General features: G+C 42.8%; 1 protein-coding gene and 1 pseudogene across 2 annotated transcripts in view; both read left to right on the plus strand.

The window, feature by feature from the left end:
• F13A1 (coagulation factor XIII A chain) overlaps positions 1-25243 on the plus strand; it is a 159839-nt gene that overhangs the window by 15512 nt on the left and 119084 nt on the right. The window lies entirely within an intron of this gene.
• LOC311604632 (peptidyl-prolyl cis-trans isomerase A-like) lies at positions 19441-21115 on the plus strand (annotated as a pseudogene). The gene has a single exon. The product of its transcript is annotated as a peptidyl-prolyl cis-trans isomerase A-like (transcript).

Consider the following 25243-nt stretch of genomic DNA (forward strand, 5'->3'; position numbering starts at 1 on the left):
GAACGAAGCAGCATTTCTGTTTTGAGTTGGTGTTTTCAGATAGGTTTGTACTATGTAGTCTTACTACAGTTTATTTAGGTTGCTCTTGGGGTTAACATGTGTGAAAGAATACAGGGGTCAGTGATGGGCAGAGGGTAGGATTAAATAGCAAAGCAACAGAAACCTCAGTGGACCCCAAGGTGTATAGCTAGATTAGGTTATTCAAAGTTGTTTCATTGCAAGGAAGGGTGTGAGCTCTTTGTCCCTGTGCCTGGACTGGTCCTTGGTTCTTGATTGTCCTTAGGGAAGAACTGTAATCTTGACACAGTTAGGTTTCCTGTGTTGGCCAGCAAGGCTCTAAGAGTGGGTCAGCGATGGAGAGCTGTTAGCCCTTATGGAAACAGAGAGGTCTGGGCAGCATGCCACAGTATCTACTGTGATGAGAACTGAAGTCTTCAAACAAACAACAGCAAATTTTGGATTTATTTCTTCAGTAGAAAGGGAGAAAACACATAGCTCATCTTACTTATAAGGTAAAACCTATATATAGTCAAAGTAACATGGATTTTAAATCTTGCTTAGCTTCTTTATATTTTTAGTATTAGTTCTCTTGTGGCCCTTCTGAGAATCATTGCATCAGTGTATTCTCTGACTGCAAATGTATCATCAATACAAGGGGGGAAAAGTGACAGAATTTAACTTTCTACTGTTTAGTAGTGTAGAAATCGCCCACCTGTGAAGGAGACAATTCAAGAACCAGGGTTGGGAGATTTGTCTCCTGTCCCTTTTCTGATTCCTGTCATTCAGAATGTTACAGGGACACTGCAGCTAAGACAGGCATAGGCTGGAATTTCTCCAGCCCTGGAGCAAAGGTTCAGCAGGCAAAGGCACGTGCTGCCAAGCCTGCTGAGTCGAGTGAGCTATTCAGTGGAATAGTGAGTTAGCTACTCAGTGGAAGGAGACAAACGGCTCCCACAAGCTGCCATCTCCACACACAAATGCACATGAAAATCCTTAGATTACTAAGTGACGACAAAGGCAGAAGAAATGGCTCAGAGTGTTGCTCCTGCAGAGGGCCTGGATTCCATTCCAGCTCCTATGTCAGTTGACTGACAACCACCTGTAACTCCATCTCCATGGAATCTGACACCATCTTCTGACCTCTACACACACCTGCACTCACATGCACATAGACACACAAGTGCACTCAGTTGAAACTCAAGTTAATCTTTAAAAAATTGAGGGTTATGCATAATCAAGTATGCATAATCGGCAATATCAGTTGAGCTATTCATTTAAAAAACGCATATCTACTACTTGCAGAGAGTTGTTACTATGTTAAAATTACACACACACACACACACACACACACACACACACACACACACACACACACACATCTTCCAGGCAAAAGTCAGTACTGTTTATTGTTGTTGCCTTCTGCTTCTCTGGCGTGTTTGTTTGCAGTGAAACGTACTGTGGAGCGTCCCTTTGTAGTTGTCCTTAGAATCTAGCTTATGGGTCATATTTAGGAACTTTTCTATGTTCTAACTTCCTTCCTTCCTTCCTTCCTTCCTTCCTTCCTTCCTTCTTTCCTTCCTTTCTTCCCTCTGGTCTCTCTTTCCATCTCCTCCTCCTTTCCTCCTTACTCTCTTCCTTATTTAAAAACACATTTAATGTTTAACTGATTCCTTTTAAAATATTTAAGCAAGATGGTCCCCGATGAACCTATGCCCACTGGGTTTTCTAAGGAGAAGGTGCCCAGAAACGTCCTCAGGAGAGTTGGGGCTTTGCCTCTGCCAGGTTTGCAAGCTTGTGTTTGACAACTGCAGTCATTAGCTGTGGGCAGACAGCTGCAGAACTAGGTGGGAGGTGTTAATGAATTTGAAGAGGTGGGTGTGGCGCCCCCCCCCCCCCTCTCTCTCTCTCTCTCTCTCTCTCTCTCTCTCTCTCTCCACCTCAGTCTGCAGTGATGACAAACCATGAAAGCTGGAACAGGTGCTAATTGTGGCCTTGCTAACCTGTGGCTGCAGCTGGGACTTGAGAGCAGCTGGTGGCGTTAATTTGCTGTTATTTTAACACACTCCCCCCCCCCATTCTCCATATCTAGCTGAGAGAGGAAAAGTCATCCTTTTCAAAAAACACTACTATTATTAACACATTAATTGTACAAACTAATAGGTTCTGTTGCGATATTGCCACACATGTATATACTGTGGCATATTCACCCTTTCTCTTCTATCCTATTCCCCAGTAGTCCCTTTTCTATTTTTAAGCCACTTTTTTTTCTTTCCATATATTACAGAACATGACACTCATCTTTCTGTGTGTGGATCATTTTTAACATGGTGTCCTTTAGCCCTACAGGTTTTCCTGCATGTTACCTGATTCCATTTACCTTCAGAATAATGTGTGAATAGTGTGTGTGTGTGTGTGCATGTGTGTGTGTGTGCGTGTGTGTGTGTGTGTATTTTCTTATCCAGTTTTTTGTGACAGACATCCTGGTCTAATTTTATATCTGGGCTGGAGTAAATGGTGCTGCAGTACACATGGGTCTGCAAATTTTCCTATGGTGCCCTGGCTTAGATCCCTTCAGGTATGTTTCCAGGAGTGGGATAGCCAGGTCATAAACCTAGTCTTAGTTTTTTTTTTTTGTAGAACCTGCATACATTTTCTATAAGGGTATATTAATCTGTGCCCACCAGTAGCTGTACAGTCATTTCCCTTCCTCACCCCCTGTCTAGTATCCATTATTGTTTTTCTTTGGTTTTGTTTTGATGATAACTATCTGGGCTGAGATGAGAAAGTTGCTCTAAGGAAAGAATCCATAGCTGCCTTCATCAGTTCTCTCAATACAGGAAAGGATATTTACAAGGCCCGCTGAAGTAATGCATTGATCCATGAGCAACACTCTTCTTCCTGGGTTCAGCTTCAGTCCTGAGCTGAGGGCAGGACCTCAGAGCCTCTCTTGACCTTCTACAATGGCCACTACAGCCCCATGCTTCTTACTTCCAGTTACAGATGAAAGAAGAGGGGGAGAAAGACACTAGCAAGACCAGAGCCTCTTATCAGAAAAAAAAACCAAGCAGTTCCCAAAAGCTCCCAAGAAAGCATGCGTGCCTCACTTGCTCATTTCTGGGTGAGCAAACCTGTGAACATGTCATCTTTCCCTGGTTGCATTAGTCACTCTTGCATCGCTGCCACCCAAACACCCAAGAACACACTTAAAGGAGTGAAACTGTCTTCTGACCCATGATTCAGAGATTTTGTTCAGACCCTTTGCCTCTGCTGACTTTGAACCCGTGATGGAGCAGAATGTATGTAGGAGGTGGCAATTCAATTCACCTATTGCAGACTGCAATTGGACCAGGTGTTACCTTTGAAGATAGACCTCTCTATTGCTCTACTCTCTCCAGCTAGAACCCACATCCTCAACTTTGCAGAACCTCCCAAAAACAGTACTACCACCTAGAGACCAAATAATCAATACATAAGCCTGTGGGGACATTACAGATTCAAGGCATAACACCAGGTACCTTAGAGGAGGTGACATGGGAAGGCTAAGAATGGATGTGATGTAGGCTAGATTCCCCTCCATCTCTGTCATCCTGTGAACACATAGGGACAGCCCTTCATGACAGTGCCACTAAAGTAAGTCATTTGTGATTACAGCCATCGAGTGCCCAAGCATTTCCAGGCCTAGGTCAAGTGTACATAGTCTATATATCTTTAGCCTTATAATGCATCACAATATTGTAACCAACACTTCAGTGTCTCTATTTCTCTCACTTCCTGAGTAGCATCTACTGAAAGTCATCAGAGTATCAGGGTCCGAGATGGGAATAACATGGAGAAGTCGTATTCATGATAGTTTGCTCTAGCACACATCATGTGGTTGTGGAGCATCAAGACTGGAGGAGAGATGCTCAGAGGGCAGAGGATGAGAGCCTGGATGAGGGCAGCCACTGCAGAAGCAAAGGACGAATGGGATTCAAGAAATGTTGAGGAGGCAAAATGTATAAGATGGATGTGAGGTAAGGGAAAGGATGAGCCAAGTGTAACTCCCGTGTTCTTTTTGGCTGTGATGACAGAGAAACAGGAGAGACACCTGAGTGTGGGAAGCGATGACGATGGCAGTGCTTCCTGTTGGTGACTCACTGACATGGGATACTTCAGCACAGGGTGTTGCATATTCCCTGCCTAGTCCTCCCTGCACCTTTCTGGACATTGTACTATGACCACCCCTTTTCAGATGACATCAGAATTGAAATCACTACACAAGCATGGCTGGGTGAACCTGAAAAGCACCAGGGCTTCTCTTTAGAGTTTTTGGGTGACTTTGGTGGCCACATGTTTGAAGACAGTCTGAGTACAAAACGTTAAGCTGGTGTATGGGTTGGACTGAAGGAAATCTGCATAGCATACACACACGGATAGACAAGTTATCTCAGCCAAGTCAATCATGTAAGCAGGGGACTGGCACTCAAATCTTGGGGGAATCTGACTTTAAAAGAAGATGCCAGAAAACAGAGTCCTTGAAGAGAAGCAAAGACCGACCAATCTGAGAAGCAGGAGGAACTCAGGGAGTGCACTAAGACTGAGAGAGTGGAGTGCCTGAAGGGAACAAGAGTGGCCAAGGTTGGAATCCCCCACTGGACTCACCAGTTAGGGAGACATTGGCTACTTGGGTGACAGAAATGGTTGTAGTGACCTGAAAGCAAATGAGGTGTGAGGTAACAGGTAGGTCAAAAATAGGAAGGCAAAATCTCAGTGGTAACTAGGGACAGGAGTTAGAGGGAAGATGTTTTGGTTTGGTATTTGTTTCTGGATATGCAGGGGAGCAGGGTAGCGGGGAGGGTTGACTGTAGTAGGCAGCAGGAGAGGAGCAGTCAGGGGAAAGGCCCAAGAGTTAAAGAAACATAGAGCACTGGCGTTAGTGAGAGGTGAATAGAAGGAAGAATCCTTTGTGCTCACAGGATGACGAGCTAGGGCTAATGAGAGATCTAAGATTGCCTCACACTGCGTTCATGACCCCAAGTTAGGCAAAGCCATAGGAGGTGAGGGGTTTAGGAAAGCAAGGGACCCTTCTCATATCTATGTGCCAGTCCATTTTACATTGCTAAAAGGAAATACCCAAGGCCCCAAGGCCCCAAGGCTAGGCACTTGCTTCATAAGGGGAAAGCAGTTATTTAGATCACTGTTTTGGATTTCTACCATCAGGTCTACTGTTCAGTGTCTTTTGAGGGACCTGTTCATCATAGCCCATCACTGGAGGGCTGGAGGATGGCATCATGGAGGGAGCATATGCAAGAGGGAGGGGTTTCAAGGGAAGAAAACTGGAGACTGGCAAGAATCAGACTCATTGTTCAGCCCTTCCAAGGCCAAGTCCTCAAGAACTTAATCATCTGGTACTAAGTACTTTGCAATGGTTCTGCCTCATCCTGACACCATCACACTAAGGGCCAAGCTTTCAGCACACATTCTTTGGGGAACACATTAACACCATATCCAAACCATTACAGTCTGAGAGCCAACCCTTTTAGGATCATGTTTCATTTATTTGTTGATTTATTTATTTATCATTCAGAAATTCTGGATAAATTCATCACGCTGATGTGTGCTTTTCACACGTATAACATGGTTTCCCTGCAGGGAAATTTCCTGCCCCAAATCTCACAGAGAAATAAGTCAGAGGCCATGTTGTGTCTGCACTTTATGCTTTATTTTTACTGAGATGGGGCTATTTTGGCATTTTCGAAGGAGCACTTCTACCGGGCATCATTTCAAATGCTTGCCCCTTGGGTTTCTGCATTGACGACGGGTGTGCTTATGTCTAAGCACTTGTGTGAAGAAGGGACCAATAATGGAATTTAAGAAACTAGGACAGTGTTGCCCAGCCTGCCTTCCCTGTGGACAACTGTCACGAGATGTCCCTGGGAACAGGAAAAAAGTCCCGTGGCCAAATGCATTTGGCTGGTGCGGTGGTTTGTGTCTCTCCAGGAACCACACATATCTGCATATTAGAGACTTCACGTTGGCATGCAGCCAAAACACAGTGGAATATTTACTAACATTGTTTTGCTGCAAACATTACCCCTGTATGTTTTCATTGTTATGGTGCCCGTTAATAAAATGCAGAACTCGCCCCTGGAAGTGCGACGCTCCAGCTGGCTATTAACATTTGTTCTGTAGAGCACTGAGCAGGGTGGATCCTGCAACATGAGTGGATTTGTAGTTTTGTGGACGGTGCTTAATATGAGGTCCCTTTTTACTATATGACAATTTAAGATGTTGTGCCAGCATTATCCTAAATGTCAGGTTGGCATTCATACTCAGCAACTTTCTTTTCAAAAGTTTATTTTAAAATCACTATAAGTTGAATTTTTATCTTCTATATTTTTATCTGGCTTCTTTTACCATAACACTTTTTTTTTCTTTACAGTGGGTTTAGCGAAGTGCTTATTGAACACTTTGCATGAGAGAAAACCAGGGCGGGAAGAGAGCTTCTGTCTTCACAGGGAATATGGTCAGGGAGACATTCTGAGCATTAAGATGCTCACTCCCTGACTTTGTGGGGGTGGGGACCTGTAGTCAGAAAAACAGTATAAGAAGTAGGATGCACATTTCCTGCCTCCAAGGGGCTGGTCCACAGTCAACGGGTCCGGTCGACCTGAGAAGTAGAGGTGGAGTTCAGTGCCAGCTTCTTGTGGGAGCTGTTCGGAGCTATTTTGAAGGCAGTGTCTTGCTAAGCAAAGCTAAGGGAATCCCCCAGGAAGAGCTTTTGAAGATGGGTCTGAAGTGGGCAGTAGCATCTATTCTGGGACAAAGGGCGAGAAGGTCAGTGGGTCATGAAAACTGGAACAGACAAGTTGTTATGTACCACTTGTTAAGAAGGCTCCATGTTGCTCTATAAATAACCAGAAGCCTCTATAGAAAAGATTTTAAGTAAACTATTAGGGAGATCTCAAGCTAAGGGTCATAGCTCACTCCTGTAAGCCCAGCACTTGAGGCTGAGGCAGGAGGATTACTGCAAGTTTGAGGCTAGCCTGGGCTAGAGTGGAACCAAGTTTGAAGAAGAAAAATAAAAGACTCTGTTCTCTGCAGAGCTTTGGGGATTGATCTAACTGGAGTGATTAGGGGATGAAGAATGGACAGACACACAGAAAAGCTGGCATCAGGTGGCTCGTACTCACTCGGATGGAGGCCACCAACTGCAAAACTCAGGAAAACTCAGAATGTTTGTTTTATGTTTGACTTGAGGAGGTGGGTTTATTGTATACAGCTGAATAAAGAGGGGGTTTTAATTAATCTTGGTAGGAGGTCTTTATATGGAGGCCAAAGCAGTTGGGCAATTTAATCCTGGACTACAACATCCAGGCTTCCAGTAAAAATAAATATTTTTTCTTTATATGTTTATTCTCTCAGGTTTTTTACAGAGTATGAAGCTGACTAAGCCAACTAATTATGGATTTAAAAACATAATTAGTCTGAAATGGCCATTCGTGCTAACAACGAAACTGGAAATGACAAAACTGGAAATAGGGAAGGAAGTAGTAATCACCATTGAAATCTGGGCGCCTGAGTTTATAGGGAGTCAATAACTTATTTGAGGATATAGGCAAATAATTTCTACAGACAGTCTCAAAGAAGAGATAGAAATGGCCAGAAGACATGTGACATATGCTTGTTAAGATATGGAGCCCACTTAAGTGTTCATCAATAACATGGTACGTGTATAATAGTGAGATATTGTTAGGGTCTGCCCCCTGTTAGAACTGGATGACACAATTCTAAGTAAGATGATCCTATCATAGAAAACCAAGCAATGGTTTCTCTCTCACAACCTTTCATAAGAAATTTTAATTTTAGTTATATGCCTGTGTATGTGTGAGTACATAAAGAGGCCAGAAGAGGCCATTGGCATGCTGGAGTTGGAGCTGTATGTGTTGTGAGCCATGCATACCAACTTAAGTGTTAGGAGCCAAACTTCTGCAAGAGCAGCAAGCACCCTTAACCACTGAGCTGTCTCTCCAGGCCACACATGCTGAATAGTAAAAGATCAATTTCACAGAAACCAAGAGTGGGAGAGTTAGTAGAGGCAAGAGGCTGGGAGCAGGCACGAGGAGAGGGAAGATGTTGGTCAAGGAAGACAGTTTCTGTTAGATAGAAGAAAGAGGGTGCAGGAACTGGCTGCATTGCCTAGAGACCACCGTCAAAAACTTGCATGTTTCAAAAGTGAAAAAAAATTAGTTTCTTGATGTTTTCATCACACACACACACACACACACACACACACACACACACAAAGATAAATTGACGAAGTGGTGGCTATGGTAGTCAGCTTCATTGTGGTTAGTTTGCTTATGGTGCATATGTACATCAAAAATGTCAAATGTTACACTGTATCCTTCCAAATATCTACAATTACTATTCATCAATTTAAAATCAATTCACTTACAAAGAAGAAAACACTTCCAAAAGGCAAACATAAGAGAACTGCTGTCCTGTCTTTTCTCTCCTGGTGGCAAAGGCAAATCCCCTGAGTGTCTCCACAGAAATAGTGTCCACACTGATGACTTAACTAGTCCAAATAGGAGCGCTGAAAACCCAACTTCTTCCTGGAATGATTTGTCTATAGTTCTAGCTTGAGTGATGGAGACTGAGGTTGAAGTAGGAGGGACCAGCATTCACATCTTAGTCCCCGGGGCCTCATTGCGTGACTTCTCACATGCCTTAGAAAGAGCTAGAAATGGCTGTGCACACTCTTTCAGACTCCCTTCTGGCCTTTCCACCCATTCATCTTGCTCTTTCTCTTGCTCTTTATTGTTCTTACCCTTGTATACACATAACGGGCACCGCTGGCTACTCCCTAAGGCACCTTGCCAATATGAAGTGAGGGGTGAGAAAAGTGGGGGAAAGATACCAAATGAAAACTAATGTGCCAACCATCACACCTTGCTCTTAAGGCTCCCATCTAAAAGGAAACGTCGTGTAGGTGGAAAGAAAACTCACTAAAGAAAGGCACTAAGTGGACTAATTATTCATCACCCTTGCCCTCTGGTTCCTCACTGAGTGCGTTGCAAGGATTGATGGGGGATAACCGGAAGCTTTTACGACTGTGTAGTGGCAGTTGCTTGCTAATAAGATGACCCAATTACCAGCCTTATTCTGAATATTGCAAGACCATAGGCAGCTGCATCTCCATGGTGCTTCTTACAGGAGGATAACCCACATAAAGTGCCACTATAGCTTGGGCAGACGGGCTGCTCAAGATAAGCTATAAATAGCTGGGCATGTCTTTGGATAGCCTCACTTCCCAGGATTTTCGGCCCCCTTTCTTGTCTTTCCTCCTCTTTCTGTAATAGGTCACTCTCCATCTCTGTCCTCCCTGCCCCCCCCCCCCCGCCCGGTCTTTCCTGTTCTCACTGTCTCGCACATACATGTGTCCCAGGCATAAATGGTTATATATTTATTCCCTGGCTAGGAGAGGAGTGAGTTGCTGGGTGATGATGGGGCTAGCTATTCTGTCTGTTCACAAGGGTTTCCTTAGCCTCCGGGCACTCAGGATCAGGGCTCTGGACCTGCTTCCCTGACTCTGGTTAAACACTTTCTTGACCACTTCTATTTTATTTATCACTCTAAAGGTTGAATTCGGGGTTCTGTGCGCACCAGGCAAGCATTCTTTTATGAATTCCATCCCCAGCCCTTGCTTGGCTGTTTGTAAGTGTCTTAGCTAAGCTAGTGGAAAGCTTGTGGTGGCTCTTTCAGTCTCCCAATTTGCTTCCCTTCTATTTCTGCTTACCAGCCTTTAAAGCATTACGTCTAATGTGTAGTTCAGTGAATTTGTGTGACGCAAAGCCCCACTGTGTCCTGCATCCTGACATCCCACAGTGTGCTTGTGTGTATAACAGAAGTTTAACAGCCCGTACTATCTTCTTTTAGCTTGATTGAAATGGCTTTACCTTTAATTGGCAGTTAAGAACTGCACCATTTTCCTAGGGGACAGGGTAATATTTTGGTACATGTGCGCAGTGTTGATTATTAGCTTTACAAACATATCACCTGTCTTCTCAAACAAAAGTCTTTGTGATAAGAACATCCAAATCCTCTCTGCCACCAATCCCGTTTTCACAATACATCGTCATTGGCTGTAGTACCATGATGCTGTTCCACCTATATATCTGTGTCATTACTCCTATCAAGCAGTCTCTTCGTCCTTCCTTTTCCCACCCGTTCCCAGCGCCCAGTAGCCAGGGTTATACTGTCTATTCCTGTGAGTTTAGCCTTTTATATTCTGTCAGAGTGACATCATTTCTCATCTCTATCAGTATATATACATATACATATATATATATATATATGTATATATATGAATATACTCATTGGTGTTTCCAGAAATACTAGAGTTTCAGTCTTTTATCACTAAATAGTATCCGACTGTCCACGTGAATCTTTTTATTTTTCCCCTCACAAGTGAATCTGGCTGTTGTAAACAGGGCTGAAAAGGATATAGAAAAGCAGATGGTTGTTTTGCATACTGATCCAATGTCATTGGGTGCACACTAGTGTTCCATACCTGTCTTTAGAGCAGTGTTTCTTAACCTGTGGGTCTCAACACCCTTAGAAATCAAATGACCCTTTCACAGGGCTTGCTTAAAACCATCCGAAAACACAGAGGTTTACTTTACAATTCAGTGGTAAAATTACAGTTATTAAGAAGCAACGGAAATAACATTATGTTTGGGAGTCACCACACCATGAGGAACTATACTATTAAAGGGTAGCAGCATAAGGAAGGTTGAGAGTCACTGCTTTCTCACCTGCCCCAGCTAGAGCAGTAGGAATTCTGCAAGTCAACTGTTAGTTATTGGGCAGGCAGTCTGGTAGGAGAGTGCAGGCAAAAGCTGAATAGCAAAGTCTCAGACAAGGCAGATAGATCTTGAGAAGATGCTTGCGGAGTTAGAACCATTCTGAGGGTAAGATCCATGAGTGGGGTCTAGGTGGGAAGGGGGTTGTTCGTGGATGTCAAAGGGCTTGTTCTCTGATGAAAAAGATCAGCCTCTAATGGAAAAGAATTCCTTCATGGGCTAAAGCTCCTGGCTGTCTTCAGAGCTTGCATACCACTCACTCTCCAGGCACAGGGATGGAGGTCAATTCTGGGGAGCCTGTGAGGGTCGTGTCTCAGTAACGTAGCCTGTCTGCAGTCATTACTTCATTGGTTACTTGCTTCCTGCTACTTGGTGATGAGCTGCGATATCTGGATTCTCCACACAGCACATGATTATCCTCCCCTAAACAATCTATTTCGTTGCTAGAATCCAATGCAAACCCAGAAAAACTCTTTTATTAAATGATCAGAATCTTTTTACCATGATCAGATCTAATTAAGTCACCATTTGTTTCCAAGAACAGATTCAAAGCAACTCAAGGAAATGTGTAGGCATCTGTGGAGACAGGAGCTGACAAGACTTTTCTGGGAACTGTTCCTTCTACGGACTCACCAATAGCACCTGTGGGAAGGCTCTAGAAGGGAGAGATTGACTGCTGATACTCTCTTTTTTTAAACCCTCTATTTTGGGGGGTAACATTTAAGTCTCTAGCTCTCTTCTACCAACCCCTTAACCCTGGGTAAGAGAAAGGAGGCTGGGGAGAGAGGGCATGCAGACCTCTCCCAGCTATTTAGAGTCAATTGGGTTCTTTTGGAGCAATACCAATCTCCATCAACAGCAAAGGCAGCAAGCAGTCTCCTCCAAGCCATTGTGTTGGAATGTTTCTCTCCATCGGCCACGTTGTCAGTCTCTGGTCTCTCCAAACTGCTACATGCCACACACCACCACCACATGCCAAACTTTCTTTCTCTGGGCTCTCCAGAGATGTGTAAAATGATAAGATAGGTTGTAATAAAAATCAAGTATTTAATCTCAAGTATTCATTTGAAAGGAAATTGGGGAATTATGTTCATGAGTCATACCTTGAGCAGCTGATATCCTCTGCCTAGTCTCTGGTCATGATGAAACAGGAAGTGCTCCCAGAACAGCAGGCTGAGTTCATCCATCTTGACCATGCTTCTGGATGAGACATATCACCTGAATTTTCTCTAATGGAATGAGAACGCCTGTGAAGGTAGCTAATCATTTTCTGACAGTCCTTGCTCACACATTTACGCAAATTGTCTCTTTAAGATGACTGGCTTGCTGCTCTTGTGACAGCAGTATCCTAAAAAGACACAAGATCTCAATGGGCAAGTTTGTAGAGACAAAGTGGAAAGTGCAGGGAGCTGGCCACAAAGAGCAGGCAGAGCTGGCATCATGAGTCAGTGGTGGCTAGAAGGATGATCCTGAGGCTTGAACCTGAAGTCAAGGCAAAAGTTAAAAGAGGAGTTAAAAGAGGAGATGTGTTCAAGGTCAACTGTCTGATAAATAGCTGGGATTGGCTGCTCTGATGAGCATGTCTCTATAAATACTTAAATAGATGTATCTGCTCATGGAGAAATGTGATATCCATCATTAAGTACACTTATGAAATTACAGCATAATATTTGTTGGGGCTACACATAATTAGAGTCAGTTTTCCCACCCTACTTACTTTGCAATTAGAGAAATAGTCTATACCCAATGGGAGTTTAGACACTCCCCTACTCAAAGTCACCCAGGGTGTGGTGGAACTTAGTGGGTCATAATACAGGGAACAAAGAGGAAAAAGAGTTTAGGAGGTATGTTGGGAACAGTGGTATATAAAAGAATTAGAATAATTGTCCTCAACTGCTAGCAACACCCACCCTATCTCAAAAAGGATGATGAGCATCAAAGAACCTCCTTATGGAGATGGCTTCAAATATAGCAAACAAGCCACCGGGCAAAATGTCCTCATTTCTACCACAGACAGAATTCTGTCTAAAAAAGGGCAAGCTTGGATGCGGGCAGAGTTGACAGCCAAACTCTGGCAAGACAGAGTAAGCACGTCCTCAATGGTTCCTGCCTCACAAATATGTCTGTCAGATATATTGGATCAGAAGGCTGAATAAGATGCTCCAACATTATAGAGAGTTTTGGGTGACTCTTCAGGTAGCAAACTGTCTCTGTCATCTTCTCATTTGGAAAGCTACTAACCTGCACTCCCAGCATACTCAGGTAATCAAGTTTATTCCTCCTCAAGTCTCTGATGGAGTTGAAGACCAGGTAGCTTAGTTTTACAATGAAGCTTAGTTGCTTAGCGGTTATGATGTTTTTAGGTCTAGATGAGTGTTCCAAGTTGATAATGACAATATGTGATGGAGATTGATTTACATTCAGAATTTTAGATGCACCAAAATAGGAAAGATGTTTTCTTCAAGGCTTTTAAATACAAACAGCCAAAACACTAAAAATGTAACATTTATATAATTCCTAATTATGTCATGGTTCTTCTTGCTACAGGTAGTTTATTGTAAATATGTGAAATAATATAAATATATATGTAAAAAATAAAAATATTTAGTAAAAAAGAATTTTAAAATAGTAATTGTCCTTAGCAAACCTAAGATAAATGAGTATCAAATCATAGAGATTATAAGAAGATGTTACTAGAAACTTAGAGGAGTATGGCAGGGAGGAAAAGAGAGACTTTTATGATATTGAACAATGTGGACATGTTCCCAAATGGTACAGAAACTCCATTTATGTGATACAATGCATCAGGAAGCAAGAACATTTGATTGGATAAAGCATGTTACTTGTTGGCCTTAGAATTGCACAGTAGCTGCATTCAGCAGAAGTCAGGTATAGCAGAGATGCTCACTCCAGATAAAAGAGACAGGGAGAAGAAAATCTATATGTAGGGAATGGGGCAAGCAGGAATAGAGCTAGGAAACAGATCCAGCAAGCACTGGGGGCAGAGTATAGATTCTTTCCCATTTCCTCACTGTGGAGACAAGAGGACCAAATTTCAGCCACTTCTGCCCTCTAATAGTAAAGAGCAGTGCCTGTCTCTGAGCCTCTGTAAGCGATGCAGGGGGTAGAGGAGGCTATAGAAACTCAATATTCTGGGTGGAAGTTGATAGAGTTGAGCTAGTAGAAAACTTAAAAAAGATCACCTCCAGGGAAAATAGGCCTCACTAGTGGGAACTCCCAGAAACTTAGAACAACAAGGGGATGAATGGGCCAAGTCACATGCCTTTGAGGCTCTAATACTCTATGTGTAGTTCAGCTACAAGAAGGGCGTGTAATGCCATGTAGATGTCAGGAAATCTAGATGCTATTGCCTAAGCCTCTAAAGCGGTGGTTCTCACCCATCTAATGCTGTGATCCTTTAATACAGTTCCTCAAGTTGTAGTGAGCCTCAGTGATAACGTTATTTCATTGCTACCTCATACCTGTTGCTACTGTTATAAATCATAATGTAAATATCGGATATGCAGAATATCTGATATGCAACCACGGTTGGGGGTCTCGACCCACAGATTGAAAACTGCTACTTTAAAGTGTTGCATGGAGCTTGCTGAGCAGTTCAAGCCACACACTTCATCTGGCCTAGCCTCCCCTGGCAACTGTCGTGTCAATGAATGTCTCCATATATGCCACCCCGTGCCCTGAAACAGCCATATTACAACTCAGTCCAAAAAAACCCAAAAAACAAAAAACTGGCTTCACCTGACAGTAGTAGCAAGATCTTGATATATTAATTCTTGATAACTTTTTATTATCTATGAGAGGAACTGTACTGAATCTCACTCTACACTTATACTTTGTAGGCAAGAATGCTTTAAGACCCTAACCTACCATAGTGTGGTTGTGTTCACTGCACAGACTGTAAAGAGAACACTGGGTTCTTCACATTCTGTAGACTCTGCCTTCTTCAAAGATTTTTCCAGCTATAAGGTCCATGGTCCAGCCATGAACACTGGGATAAGCCAATCACTATCTGACTTCCCATGGTTCTTCACCAAAGGCAGAAATAGATGCGTTGAGCTCAGGTTAAGTATAGGTCAGGCAAAGCAAACAGGAGATCTTCAGTGTGGGGCTGAAAGAGGATTTGGAGAAGCAAGATGAGATAGATTGTGGAATAAATGTATGTGTCCCCTCCAACTCCTACGCTGATAGTCTATCCCCTACTGGGATGGTATTTGGAGATGGGGCTTTTTGGAGATGATTATGTCATGATGGTAGTACCCTGCCCAGAAAAAGACAAGACAAAACATCCATACTCTAATCTCTATTCCAATTACACAGAGACATAGAGAGAAATGTCGTGAATCAGAAAGATGACCCTCACTTGGGAACAGAATAGCCCAGCACCTTGATCTTCAAGATCTTGGCTTTCAGAAATATGAGAAATATACATCAGTACATCCCCCAGGCTATAGCATTTTGCTACAGTAGCCAAGAAAATGGAGATAGGCATCAAGGGATGAAATGTCTGGTCCTTCCTATGGTCTGGTGGCTAAGTGTGTGACACTTCATGCTGTGGAAGTGGTGGCCTGCAGAGACATCAGCAGCACTGTACTGGGGGGAGGGAGTACATTCATCTTCACAAAGCTCTCAGCCCCTCCAATAGCGGCACTGGCTTTCTGTTTGCACTGTACTAAGAACTGATGCTATTTTGAGTTCTAATTCCTTGTCTGGGAAAAATAGAAAAGCTGCACACCTTTCTCTACCAGCCCTATAAACTGCCTTCCCACAGTAAAAGCCCGCTTGATACTCCACGCCGTAAAATTAAGTTGACAGTTACCTCCAGGTTCAGCAGAAAGTTAGTGGCCACATAGACAAGAGCCTCCACTATTCTGAAACAATTAATTTCGCAAAAGAGATGAAAAGATGTTTCTGTGACTAAAGTGACAGAAATGAGGTAGTGGGGACAGCAAGGATGGCATTTTCCATCCAACAGCTTTTTTTTTTTAATTTGGGCAACGTATTCCCGAGTGAGAGGAAATGACACGTTGCCTCCAGCATCTCATCCCAACCATTTCAGTCTTGCCTAACTCTTGTATTTGTGAGACAAATTGCTTTAAACATGTCAAAGACACTTGAGTTGAGTGTTAGCCAAAATTTAAAAATAAAGATGATTCATAAAGACAGCACTCGTGTTTGTAGACTTCAGGATAAAAATTTTGAGGAGACAAAACCCACAGCCTTGATTATGTACGGTGCAGGCCCCAGTTAAGAATCTTTAGAAATTAAGAAGGAATTCTCCCAACACTTTATTTCTGCGAAATTTATTGAGGACCCTACGTGTGAGTGATCAGTGATCAGTGTTCGGGGGAATTGCTAAGTTACTCCTCACATATCAGTCTCTCAGCTGCTGGCTGTGCTCTGAGTTTTTAGGCTAAGCATCATGCTGGGCGCTTACTTTATCCTCTCTGAGCAGTCAGCCAGTGTTCTCTTAAAGCTGATACCTCTTTAGGAAGGCTCTCCTCATGCTTCCTGGTGGAGACAGGCTGGTCCCTGGGGGCAGGTGATGATGCAGGTGTCCCTCCAACATGTTCCTCTGAAAGACTGGGACTGATGCACCAGATAGAGCTCAAGAAATGTTACTTATTCTAAGAAATTCGGAGTTGCCTCCCTGACACTTGAAAACAATCAAAGACATGGATGTATATAATTATTGAACAGTGAACATGCATGCACATTTGTAACTGTTTTGTTGCATTTTTGTTATTAGTTTTAAAACAAATTTCATTTTACAGGAAAATTGTAAGAAAGATTTAAAGTTCTGTTTTCTATCAGAACCATCAGAGTTGTTAACTACACATCTTGCCATCCTTGGATTTTAGTGTTTTGTATGGTTGATTGTTTTGTTTTGCTTCAGCCAAAGACATTCTCCTTTATAAGCATGGAGATTATGACATTATCGTTGATATCGTGTGATCATATAAGTTTCAGAACACATTTGAGTTTCGCCATTGTTTTAATAATTTCCCTGACAGCAAGGAGACCTGGTCAAATCCAGGGCTGCATAAGGCATTTAGTTGGCATGTTTTGTATTTAATTTCTTTAATTCTCTTCAGTTTGGGACCATTTCAGAATAGGTGAGTTTTTTTAATTAATATTTTTTATTTTTGTACATGTACATTTATATTATTATACATATATAAAATAAACTACATAGAATGAGAAGAACCATGAAACAATCAAGATTTATATTAATGTTACATTCATAGTGTTTTGGCTACTTATATTTGGCAGCCTTGAAGAAAACATTTTCCTATCTTGGTGAGTCTAAAATTCTGAATGTAAATTAATATCTATCATATCTCATCTTTATCAACTTACAACTTCTGTCTAGACCTAAAAATATCATAACCCTTAAACAACTAAGCTTAATTGTGATACTAACCTATTTGGTATTCAAACTCATCAGAGACTTGAAAAGGAATAAAATTAATTACCTGAGTAAACAGGAAATGCAGGTTAGCAGCTTCCAACTTGAAAAAAAAATGACAGAGACAGGCTGCTCCCTGAACAGTCATCCATAACTCTCTGTAAGAATAGGTGTATTGTGGTTTGAATGAGAAATGGCCCTCATAGGTTCAGACCTTTGTATGCTTGGTCTCCAAGTGGTGGAGCTGTTTGGGAAGGTTATTAGGGGGAGGGGTACAGACTGCTGGAGGAAGTACGCCATTGTTGTGAGCTTTGAGAGCTTAGAGACTCACACTATTTCCAATTTGCTCTCTGTTTCGTGCTTGCTGTTGTTAAAGGTGTGGTCGCTCCTTCAGCTCCCTGTTCTTGCTACCATGTTTTCTGCTTGCAACCATGCCTGCTTCCAGTTACCGTGGACTCTTATTTCTCTAGAACCATGAACCAGATAAACTGTCTCTTCTCAAGTTTATTTGCCTTTGATCATGGTGCTTTACCACCAAAGCAGAAAAGTAACTCATATAAGCTGTGTAGCCTTCTCTTGACATCCATGACTTGATACTTATAAGGATTGCAAAGGGTGTGGTTTTGAGCATGCCTGTCTCTGTGAAGTTTTGAATGACATCTCTATCTGATTAAAATTGGGGTTTAAAAATTCCTGATCCTGGGGCTGGAGAAATGGCTCAGCGGTTAAGAGCACTGACTGCTCTTCCAGAGGTCCTGAGTTCAACTCCCAGCAACCACATGGTGGCTCACAACCATCTATAATGAGATCTGATGTGCACTGTATACATAATAAATAAACAAGTCTTTAAAAAAATTCCTGATCCCTAACCTCTGTGTTTTCATCCTTAAAGCTTTTTCCGGTTCATACCCAACAATATTTAACATAGGTAACATTCAATAACAATACCAACTGAAAACATGTTGGGTCTTCACAAGTGTGTGTCATGTTCATGTTATCATTCTGATGTGTCTGTTGTCCCAAATTGTCAGAGCTTAGGACTCAAAACAACGAAGTGCATTATTTTCATGTGAAATATGATTGTATTAACTGGGATTTCTATTGCTGATAATTCACCATGTCAAAAACAGCTTTGAGAAGAGAGGGCTTATTTGGTTTACATTTCCTGCCACAGTCCATCATGGGAGGAAGTCAGGAAGAAACTCAATTAGGAATCTGGAGGCAGGAATTGAAGCAGAAGCAATGGAAGAATGCAGCTTGCTGGCTCAATCTTCCTGTCTTGTCAGTTTGCTTTCGTTTGTACCTGTCCAAGAATGACAGCGCCCACAGTGGGCTGGGACCTTTCACATCAATCACAGTCAAGGAAATGCTTTACAGACAGACTTGCCTTCAGACAAACTGGTAGAGGCATTTTCTCGCTTCTGGCTCCCTCTTCCTAGCTATGTCTAGGTTTGTGTCAAATTGAATAATAAATGATATTTAATGTGTGAGGAAACCATACCGATCGCACCATAGCTAGACTCTTCCCCTTGAGAAGGAATCATAGGAATCCCTAATGATTGCTGGTGTCAGTATTCCAGCCAGGACCCTCAGCCTAGGATCTGGAATATTTTGGACAAGTAGACTTGACATGATTGGAGTGAAGGTCAGAAACTCGATGCCTTTTCTGCATTTAATATGATGAGCAGGACTCTGCTGCAGCACCTTGTTCCCTGAAGATGTTAGAGCATTGTTGAACAAAATATGGCGGTGAGTGGTTAGACAAAATCCTCCCACTGTGTCACTTTTTCAAAGGAGTGGATGAGTAGAAATGTCATTCATGGACTATCAAATCATCTTTTCCCTACACATAAAAAAAAATCTCATCAGTGACCTTGATTCAAGCAGACCTTGGGCAAATCAGTAAGGGACAAGAGACCAGAGGAAATAGAGATTTTAGAGAGATGACCAGAACAGTTGTGGTCTTTCCAAGGCATCCCTACACAAAGTTCTCCTGGTCCAGTGCAGGAAGCTGCTGTTCATGTGCATGATGATGATCTCTCCTGTAGCTATGTCCCTTAAAAAGACCAGTGTTGAGCATCATTCTTTATATGATGTGCTTAAATGGGAGCAATAAACAATTCATGAAATAACTCTGAACATCCATACTAAACAAGGAAGTATCTATAAATAGTCACTCAAATACCCTCTGTGGGCTTTCTGTGCAAAGAGCTTACTTGGTGGTGACAATGCCATCAAATGTCAGAGAACTCCACAGCCAGTGCCATCATCTTCATGCCCATGGAACTGGTGATGGTGTTGCATTCCACAGATGATTCTTCCTCCAGGTGGTGGCAATTGTACAAACAAAGATAGAGGGAGAGTCTGAGAGCTGGTGAATGCTGCTGTGCCTGCTGCTGCTTGCTGCAGCCATGGTCAACCACACTATATTCTTTGACATCTCAGCAGACGGCGAGCCCTTGAGCCACATCTCCTTTGAGCTGTTTGTGGACAAAGTTCCAAAGACAGCAGAAAACTTCCATGCTCTAAGCACAGGAAAGAAAGTATTTGGATAGAAGAGTTCCTCCTTTCACAGAATTATTCCAAGATTCACATGTCAGGGTGGTGACTTCACATGCCATAATGGCACTGAGGGCAGGTCCATGCACGGGGAGAAATTTGAGGATAAGAACTTTATCCTGAAGCATACATACAAGTCCTGGCACCTTGTTTATGGCAAATGCTGGACCAAAAACAAATGGTTCCCAGTTCTTTGTCTGCACTGTCAAGACTGAGTGGCTGGATGGTAAGTATGTGGGCTTTGGGAAGGTGAAAGAAAGCACGAGAAGTGTGGAAGCCTTGGAGCGCTTTGAGTCCAAGAATGGCAAGACCAGCAAGATTACCATTTCCGACTGTGGGCAACTCTAATTCTTTTGACTTGCGGGCATCTTACTCACTAGACCATTCCTTCTGTAGCTTAAGAGGGCACACCTACCCCACTGCTTGCAGTACCTTTTAATCTCTGCTTTCACCGAGGTTCTTTGGATTCCATATTTTCCGCATTCCCCTCCCAGTCTAGCTGGATTGCAGAGTCAAGTTTATGATTATGAATAAAAAGTAAACAAGGACAGGGCGTGGTGGCGCACGCCTTTAATCCCAGCACTCGGGAGGCAGAGGCAGGTGGATCGCTGTAAGTTCGAGGCCAGCCTGGTCTACAAAGTGAGTCCAGGACAGTCAAGGCTACACAGAGAAACCCTGTCTCGAAAAACCAAAAAAAAAAAAAAAAAAAAAAAAAAAAAGTAAATAAGAAAAAAAGGAGAGCCTGAGAGCTGCTGTGAAATAATGTGAAGATCACAGGGACATCATCTCCAGCATCAAATGGCAGGCAGTGGCTCAGAGAAATGTCCCAAGGAAATGAAAAGTGTATGAGGATTCTGATAACCCCCTCCCAGCTTGCTTACCCAAGAAACCACCCAAGGAGGTGGCATATGATGCTCTGTTCCCTCCTCCAGCTGCCCATTCAACCATCAGCTCCATTGTCCAAGAGGCCCAGAGTCCCCAACTGAAGATCAGGATGTTTGGGGCTGAAGAAATGGCTCAGAAATTGAGAGCACTTGCTGTTCTTCTGAAGAACCAAGCTTGGTTCCTAGTGCCCATGTCAGGGAGCTCACAACCATCTGAACAACCACCTGAAACTCCAACTTCAGAGGGTCTGACACCATCTGCTGGCTTCTGCAAGCCCCTCCACACACGCTGCATGCACAGATGCATGCATGCACACATACATACACACGTAAGCACAAATAAAACATAATGGAAACTGAAAGTTAAGGAAAACCTTTTTAAAAGAAACAGAAGGTTGGTAAGACACTCTGTAATGAGTTACATTTTAGTTCTTTCCTCGTCACTAGAAGTTCAGTGTGCTATCTATTGTGCCACAGAGCCACCTTACATCTTAGTTCATAATTGCTACACTTACTATTTTTTCTTTCATTTTGAGGCTATAAATATAATCACATCATTTCCTCCTTCCCTTTCCATCCATCCCCCAAAACTTCCACATACCTCGTCCTTGCTCCCTTTCAAAGTCATGCCCTCCTTTTTCACCAATTGTTGTTGCAAACATGTGTGTATTTCTAAATACATAAATACAACATGGTCAGACTTTAAAATGTTACTTTATGTATATGCTCATTCCTCTATTCGATCCCAAATGTTTCTGACTGTTTGGTGCTGAGAAAACAATTGTGCTCTTTCCTGGGAAAGACTATTTCTCTAGTAGTCAACCATTCCTTAGTTGTCTCTAGTTCTTTGAGCAGAGTTGAGGCCTGTGAGCTTTCCTTAGTCCACATCAGCACATCTGTTGGTGACATCCTGGTTTGCATCATGTTCAGGTTACCTTGTTGGTGAGGCTTTAGGGGTGTAGCTTCTGACACTCCTAGAAGACACAATTTCACAGCAAACTGCATGCTCCTTTGGCTCCTACATATCCCCACCCCGTCTTTTTTAATGACACCTGAACCTTACGTGCAGGAGTTATGTTGTAAATGTATCACCTGGAATTGGGCTCCAAGACACTGCATTTTGACTGGTCGTGGTTTTCTGTAATGGTCTTTGTCTGTTGCAAGAAGTTTCCTAGGTGAGGGGTGAGAACTACATTTACCTTGGTCTATAAGGACAGATACTTAGGATGTCAGGGATTACGCTGGCTTAATAAGGTGGTGGTTGTGGGTTCCCCTCCAACATCCAGGACTTCACTGGCTTTGTGTAGCTGGCTAGGTCCCCAGCACCAGGCATGATTTCCCTCTTGTTGAGTAGGGTTTTAACTTCAATGAGAGAGCTGTTGGTTATCACCAAGGTATTCATGTCACTACTGCATCCTTATTATGTGATGCTAATCACTGTTGTGCATCACAGGCATCATAGCTGGGTAGGGCTCTTGGGTTCTCCCTTCCAAAGGAAGCCTATGTGGTACCTTCTATACCATGAAAGCTCATGCTCATAGACGAAGCTTTCAGGTTAGTTCCAGCTCAGGGACCTCTGGGCTCTATGTCTGAAGTGTTCTGTGTCTTCAGCGATGGATATTTACCTTCCACTTCAAGGGTAGGAGGGGGAAGGCTGCCAAGGACAGTAGCAATAAAGTGTAATGTTCTGGGAGTCTCCTGGATAACCTGATCAAAGATGTTTCAGACATCTTTGCTGTTATTTTGCCCCCACCCCCTTCTGTACTTATCATCCTCTGTCTAATGGAGCCCCAATTTTTCTCATTCCCCCCTTCAGGTCACTTGGACACTCTCTATTGCTTCCCCAGCCCAACCCCCAAATAGTCCCTTTTTATTACTTGTTTTCTGGAGTTACTGCAGGATATGTCCTCATATCTAAAGATTTGGAGCTAGGAGCCTCAGGTGAGAGCATGCAGCTCATGTCTTTCTGGGTCACGTTACCTCACTCATTATGATCTTTTCTAGTTCAATTCATTTGAAATCCTATTGAAATGCATGTTAATTGCAGTCATTGTGTTGTTGGTTTTTGGTTCTGTTATTCATGTTCTCGGTGGTACTTCATGTTTTAGTAACCATGGCTTTTTCCTTTCATATGGTCCAACATTTCCTGTATGCTCCTTTCCTGTGATTTTTTTAAAAAAATTTCATATTTCCTTATTTTGTCTAGATGGTCTGTGTACTTTATCCTCAAGTCCCAGTATTTCACTTTCTGTTTGTCTCATTCTCCTTGTAAGGCCTTTCTTTGGGTTTTCTAGTTGAGTTATTGGAGATTTCGATTCCATCTTCGTTTCAGCTTGAGTCGTCTTCCATGTTTCTATCTCTTTATCGAATTCCATTTTCAAATCCTGGATTTTCCTCGTCATTTCCTTCACCCTTATGTTTGTGTTCTCTTGGGCATCACTCAGATGTTTATTTTCTTTCTTTCTCTTTAAGCTCATTGATCTGTTTCTTTGTGGTTTCCTTAAACCCCATAGGTTCTTAAATAAAGTTTATGCTTGTTCTTTCAAACTTTGTGTCGTGGGGTTCATCTAGCTCAGTCATTCTCAACCTTCCTAATCCTGTGACCCTTTAGCACAGCTTCTCATTTTGTAGTGACTCCCAACCATAAAGTTATTTCATTGCTACTTCATAACTGTTATGAATCATAATGTAAATATCTGATATGCAGAATATCTGACATGCAACCTCCGTGAAAGGGTCAGTTAACCCCCAAAGGGGTCATGAGCCACAGTTTGAGTACCAATGATCTAATTTTCATTGGCAAATGTTTCCACAGTACTGAGGGTTTTTAGAGAGGAGATAATGGCTTGATCTTCCATACCATTTGTGTTTTTTTCAATGATATCTAGTCATGTAAATTGCTTTCTGGGTCTAACATGGAACAAAGTCAGGTGCACACAAAGGACTGGGATGGTGGGAAAGATATGCATTCTGGTCCAAGTGTGGAGTATGGGGATAGATTTGGGGCTTGGGGAGGGTGTGTGGAAGGGAAGATCAGGCTGGACCTAGCTAGACCACGAAGACTGTTCAGGATCTTCCTAATATAGAGGTTGGATGTGGTGTGGGAGGGGCCTTTGGGTTAGGGGCATGTAGAACAGAGTGAGTCATAACAAAAGCATAAAAGTTGGTTGTGGTGCAAGGGTGGCCAGGCTAGGCGGGGCACTGGCTGTGGGACCCACACTAGATATGAGTGGTTGGGGAGGGTGCAAAGAGAGAACAATCAGGCAGACTCACTGGGATAGAGCCTTGGATGTGCAGGATCTGACTGGGTGGAGACACTGGATGTGACATGAGAAGGTCCTGTGAGTTAGGGACAGGCAAAGTGAGCCTGGACTAGACCGTGGGGAAGGACCTCTTGGACTTTTTTATGCTTATTTTTGTTCTACTCATTATTGGTTGAATCCATGGCAATAAAAACTCACTTAGCACTTCCTTGTGTATTTTGCACATACATATTTGCATGCCAAAGATGAATAATTGTTGTCAGAGTTGGCAGTGATTTGTTCTTATTCCCATTGCTGTTGCTATAAAATATTAACAAGAACTGACTGTTTGGGCTAAAATGCCATAAGTTTGGCTTGCTTTGTTCAGACAAATTTATTTGCTAAGCCTTTGATGTCATCCTTGGTAGTTAATGGTTCTTCGCTACCATGACTTAAACTAAAGGAGTTTTACTCTTTAAAACCTATAAGTGTCACTCTGCTAATACAATAGATGGGACGTATCCTCTTCCATGCCAACAAATGGAGCTTTGATGCCTCCCCCTGCAGGATTGCCATTTGGGGGCGGATTCAGTTATTCAGGCTCACACATGAGAAAATTCCTTAGGCATGGCATGGCTGTGGACTGACTGGGATATGCCAGGGATCTGCACGTCCATCCAAAGTTCACCCTGCCTCTCTTATCTCTTGAATTTCTGGAGGGTGGTGTGAGAGGGAAGAAAGCAGGAGATATGGGGATAGTGTTTGGCTGGCTGAAACATCTGCCTAGCAGCTGAGATGCCCTGAGAGGAAAGTCTTAGTATACGGCTTGGCTTGTGCTCATGTAATCCGGAAAGAAACAATAAATCAGTGCTGGTTGACCAAAACCCTCTTGTTTCTCTACATCTCTACATCCTCAAAGACCTTGACACTTATGGATTGACAGACTCAAACTCAATAAACCCATGCCAGGGGAGTGCTGCAGGCTACTCTACAACACTGACAATGCAGATGAGTTTTGGCTACACCTTTAATGCCACCACTTAGATCAGGCTGGACTTGAACTCACATAGATCCACGTGCCTCTGCATCCCAAAAATTGGGCTTAAAGGTGTGCACCACCACACCCTGTGTCAAGTGAATTTTCATATTTCCAATGTCCGCTGCCCTTCTAGCTTAGGAGAAAAAGCTTTCCTCTCACAGTTTAGCCAATGTATCCAAGTGGCCTTTCTTGAAGATATAAACATTCAGCATTGCCTCTAATTTTTCCTCTTTTGGCAGAACTTT

Source organism: Acomys minous (genome assembly GCF_964271855.1).
Source record: "Acomys minous genome assembly, chromosome: 9".
Classification (NCBI taxonomy): Eukaryota; Metazoa; Chordata; class Mammalia; order Rodentia; family Muridae; genus Acomys; species Acomys minous.